Source organism: Malaclemys terrapin, chromosome 4 (genome assembly GCF_027887155.1).
Source record: "Malaclemys terrapin pileata isolate rMalTer1 chromosome 4, rMalTer1.hap1, whole genome shotgun sequence".
Taxonomy (NCBI): domain Eukaryota; kingdom Metazoa; phylum Chordata; order Testudines; family Emydidae; genus Malaclemys; species Malaclemys terrapin.
In genome coordinates, this window is record NC_071508.1 from 117,278,067 (window position 1) to 117,283,012 (window position 4,946).

Sequence of the window (4,946 nt, forward strand, 5' to 3'; positions counted from 1 at the left end):
AAAGACTGTCAGTCTAGAGGGCTGGCTAGGAAGGGCCTATTCAGGTTGATGAGCCTTTAGGAGAAAAAATAGATATTTATGGCAGGGAAGTGACATCATCATGATTCTTCACTGACTTCACACCTAAGGAACAAACACTGAACTGGGGGGAAGTGCTGGACTCAGGCTAAAGGGATTTTTAGTCTGTGAAAGGAACACCTGGGGTTTTTAAGCTGTAAGCAAGTGCAGCTAGCCCCCTAAGAATCTCTGCAGCCTGTTGAATCATCATTTAGGGTGACAATTTGCTACTCATATCTAATCTCTTTAGTATATTAAGCTTAGTTTGTGCGGTTTGTTTGTTTGTTAGGTAATCTGCTTTGATCTGCTTGCTATCCCTTATAATCACTTAAAATCTATCTTTTGTAGTTAATAAACTTATTTTTGCTTTGTCTAAAACCAGTGTGTGGGAGTCATAACTTGGGGCAGAAAGCTGTTGCATATCCTTCTCCACATTGAGGGAGGGGGCAAATTTCATGAGCTCATGCTGTATAGATCGCTGTGCAGTGCAAGATGGTATAATTTTGGGTTTACACTCCAGTGGGGTATATGCCTTAGGAATTGGGAGGTGCCTTATCTGTGCCTTCCCATGTAGGGGTTAGCTAAAGAACACTGAGTGATGTAACTGCAGCTGGGTAAATCCCTATCTGTGTGTGTGCTGGAGCCTGGGAGAGGGCTTGGCAGGCTGGTTCCAGCAGTACAGTGTAAAGGGAGCCCAGGCTGGTGGGTTGGGGGGGCTCAGTGGTACCCCGGTTCCAGGTGGCACCCCCGGGGGAACCCGTCACAGTGACGCTGTGAGCAGGGTCATATGCACGCTTGTTGTTCTGAGTGAGACTTGCACTTCATACACTGGTGTTAGTTGTAATTTTTCGTTTGCTTATTTCAGGCAAGGGAAATAGGGACAGAAAATCAGGAAAATTAGTGAAAGTGAAACTAGTAAGACGCCAGAGCTAGGCAGATTGCAGGCAGAAGAGAGGGAGAAGGAACACAAGAGACAGACGAAATTAAAACCATTACAGATAAAAGAATTGGAAGCAAAGAATGCCGGACAAGAAGCTGCACACCAAAGGGCCCTGGAACTGCAAGACAAAGAAATGAATGCCTGGAAGCTAGCCATGGAAGAGAGGGGGAAAAAGAGAGGAAGCATGAACTGGACTTGATAGAGAGGTAGAACCAGAACCCCCACACACCAGGGAGTTCTATCTCTCCAAAATCAACAAATGCGAACAGTTGTGTCCTGCATACAGCAAGATGGGGTATTGCTGAATATTTTATTACCTTTGTGAGGCTGTGTGTACTCCATGAGATTCTTGAGAATCAAAAGATGTCCAGTTTGGTTACAACGTTGTCTGGGAGAGCTCTGGATATATTGAATACGATGCCAATTAGAGATGCTTCCGATTATGGTAAATTCAAGAAAATGGTTTTAAAACTGTTTCAGATTACACCTGAAACCTATAGAATAACATTTAGAAGCCTTAAGAGGAGTGCTGGGATGAGTAATGTGGCATATGTAAACCAAATGAGAGATTTGATGGATAAGTGGGTAAGGGGAAAAGGTGTTACAAGCCTTAAAGAAATGTGTGATCTTGTTAATCAGGAACATTTCCTGAGTATATGTAGTGATGTAAAACAGTGTTTATAAAAAGGTGAAAACCGATGATGAACTTGCTACTCTAGCTGATCAATTTGAACAAACCCAAGCATCTATTAGAAATAAATTATAGGCAGAGGGGTTTAAGTTTTGTGGGAAGCAGGTTTCCCGTTTCACCCCTGGAAAGAAGGAGGGTGGATGGGAGGCTGGATGCTTACCTCACCACGTCAAAACAGAAGAGCCCAGAAGGTGCTATCACTGTAATTCCACTCAACACCTGAGGAATAAATGCCCTGTGCTGAGTGGGAACAGTTAGCAGACAGCTCATGGAAATGTTGCTACCCAGAGCACAGAGGTACCTCAGGCAATTGCCACTTATCATACAGGGTTTGTAAAAATAGCCTCTGCATAGCCAGTCAGGAAGCACATAAAGGCTGCCAAAATTAATTGCGAGGAACTCCTTCAGTGGAGGGATATAAGAGCAGAAATTTCTGTGGTCAGGAGAAACCTTGTTCAGGAAAAAGACATACTGCCAGGGCAGATGACAGAGCTTTTGTTAGTAGGAGGTCACAAAATCCTTGTGCCTTTGGCTAAAGTGCACATAGAAACTGAGGATTTAGAAGCTCAATTGACCATGGCAACAGTACATGATTACCCATCACAATTGTTGCTTGGAAATGATTTTTTCATTGCTCGGTCTGGCAAGGGGTCTGTCAGCAGCAAGGAGTAATATGAAACCCTGGAAGGAAAGGGTGAAGTCCCAGGAACTGCTGAAGGAATGGGAGAATGTCTCTTTAATTCCCCTGCAGCAGTAGAAAACAGTCTGCTACCAGAGGTGGGTGTGGTTGAGACCAGCTTCTACTGCCAGGTGGCTAAATGCAGTGTTTACTCCAGGGGTGAGTGGTGAATGTTGTGTGTCAGTGAGAACTTTCCTGCTGGCTGCCAACAGTTGCAGATAAGCAGGGACAGACCTCATTCGGGGTGCATAAGGAGATGTGTCCTAGAAGGAAGCCCAGAGGAGGGGGATGGAATCCTAGAGACCACTGAGGTGGGTGAAGATTCTATGGACTGTAGCTGGAGGCAAGCCCAATTCAAAGTGGGAGGAGGGTGTAGTGCCTATTAGTGAGAGGCCTGTTCTGGTTGTTATCTGTGAACCCTTCCCAGCTGAGCACAGGATGGATCCCACTCTAGAGATCATAAAGGAGTATGTCTTGGGGCAGGGGGGGCAGAGGAGGAAGATGAGAAGGAATTTTTGGGAATACGGGAATGTCTCCTCACTGATTACAGGGGAGAGTTAGCCCAGGACAGATTTGCTGGGGTGGCTTTTGTGATCCCAGGCACCCAACCTGTGGCTCAGGTTTTAAGAGGAAACTGTGTAACTGACCTCCCAGAGCAGAGCAGTCATACAACTGACATCTTGGGGACAGAGAAAGGGGTGACAGAGGGTATCCCAATCCAGGTCCCTCTTTTGAAAAATGCTGTTCCTGATGTACTTGTGAAAACTGTCTCTTTAAGACAGGATAAGAATTCTACTAAAGACTTGAATGTCAGTGAAAATGCTAATGACCCACCTGAGAAAGGGGAGGAGGAAGCAATTCCTCAGGCAGGTAAGATCCACCAAGCAGCGAAGAAAAGATTTCTAAAAGATCACATCCTTCTAGAAGAAGGGGGTGGGGAAAGTCCCAGTGGTTGGAATAGGACTTACAAAGAAGGGGGAGGGGTGGATTTTTTTGCATTGGCATAGCCCTGGAGATAGAATGCAGCGCCACAAGGGGCCAGCCTGTACGATGCTAAATCTTTTTACATTTTTTTTCCTCTCCAAATCTCCAGAGACGTACATGAACTGAGAACCTTTACTGAGGGAGATACTGGACAAAACACTAAAATAGAAGAAAGACCAATACCTGAAGACATACTATGGTTCAGGAAGAAGTTGAAGAACACAATAAATATTAAACAAACCAGTCTGTCTAAACAGATACCGTGGTATGATGAACATACTGGAAACATCTCCCTGTCATTAAATTGCTGGTGCTGTTAAGTCTGACAATACACAGTTTATTGGTTAGGACAAAGAATTTGGTACTGATTTGGTACTAAATCCTTTAAAAATGTGTAAGATGCATGATTTTTAGAAAAAACTTTTGAACATGCTGGGAGTAGTAACAAGGAAGTCCTATAAGAATACCACTTCTCAGCTAATACCTGTAAACGGGCTTAGAACTTGGCACAGCAGAAAAAGCATAACACACCTTGACTGCTGTGTGGAAGGGGAAACTGAGGCACATTGCCTCCTGGCATTGGTGGCTAAATGCCAAGACACCTGCACTCTAAAGGCTATTGATATCTGTATTATGTTAACATTGCTACACACAAGAAGTGGACATTCACCCACAAAAGCTTATGCTCCAATACATCTGTTAGTCTTAAAGGTGCCACAGGACTCTCTGTTGCTTTTTACACACAAGAATGTTTTCAGGCAACCTGGGAAGAGAAACACAGAACTTTACTACCTATGGATGACACTACAATGTTTGGTAACACTTGGGAGTTGTATAACCAAAACCTAAAGAGGACATTAGGCACACTGCCTTCACATTAGTCAGTGACTAACCACCTTGCAGTGATTTAAGGGGGGGAGGTGTGACACTGAACCCCATATTCTTCACAGTAATATGATATGATTATGATGTCATAATGTATTTTATGCAAGATAGGTCATGTGAGATCATTGGAAAGGTTATGATTTACTTAATATGATTATCCTATCTGTATGTCATTTTTGTATCTGAATTTAGGAATATTGACTATGTATCTGTATTACAAATGTGTTTACACCTGGGGAATGCCCACTAGACAAAAGACTGTCAGTCTTTATGGCTGGCTAGGAAGGGCCCATTCAGGATGATGAGCCATTAGGAGAAAACAATAGGTCTTAGAAGAAGCTAATCTCCCACTGGGGAGTTTTCCTGATGACACAACAAACGGCCTCCGAGCAATGGCTGCGGTGGCACTACAGGGACATGTAACCAGGTCACCTGGTACTGGATTCCATCTTGGAATACCAGTATTTTCCCACTGACTGGTGTGAGAACCAAGCTTTGAGACAAAGGATTCATGCCATATGCAAAAGCTATTTAAGGCAGGGAAGTGACATCATCGTGATTCTTCACTGACTCCCCACCCAGAGAGACTCTTGGAAGCACCTAAGGAACAAAGACTGAACTGGTGGGAAGTGTGGGACCCAGGCTAACGGGATTTTTAGTCTGTGAAAGGAACACCTGGGATTTTTAAGCTGTAAGCAAGTGCAGCTGGT

The 4,946-nt window shown here is 44.1% G+C and overlaps 1 long non-coding RNA gene across 1 annotated transcript; it reads left to right on the forward strand.

Annotated features, from left to right (window-relative positions):
• Positions 1–2,560: 2,560 nt before the first annotated feature.
• On the forward strand, positions 2,561–4,003 carry LOC128836853 (uncharacterized). The gene is made up of 3 exons (XR_008444842.1): positions 2,561–2,678; positions 3,146–3,237; positions 3,461–4,003. It is a non-coding gene; the product is annotated as an uncharacterized LOC128836853 (long non-coding RNA).
• Positions 4,004–4,946: the final 943 nt, after the last annotated feature.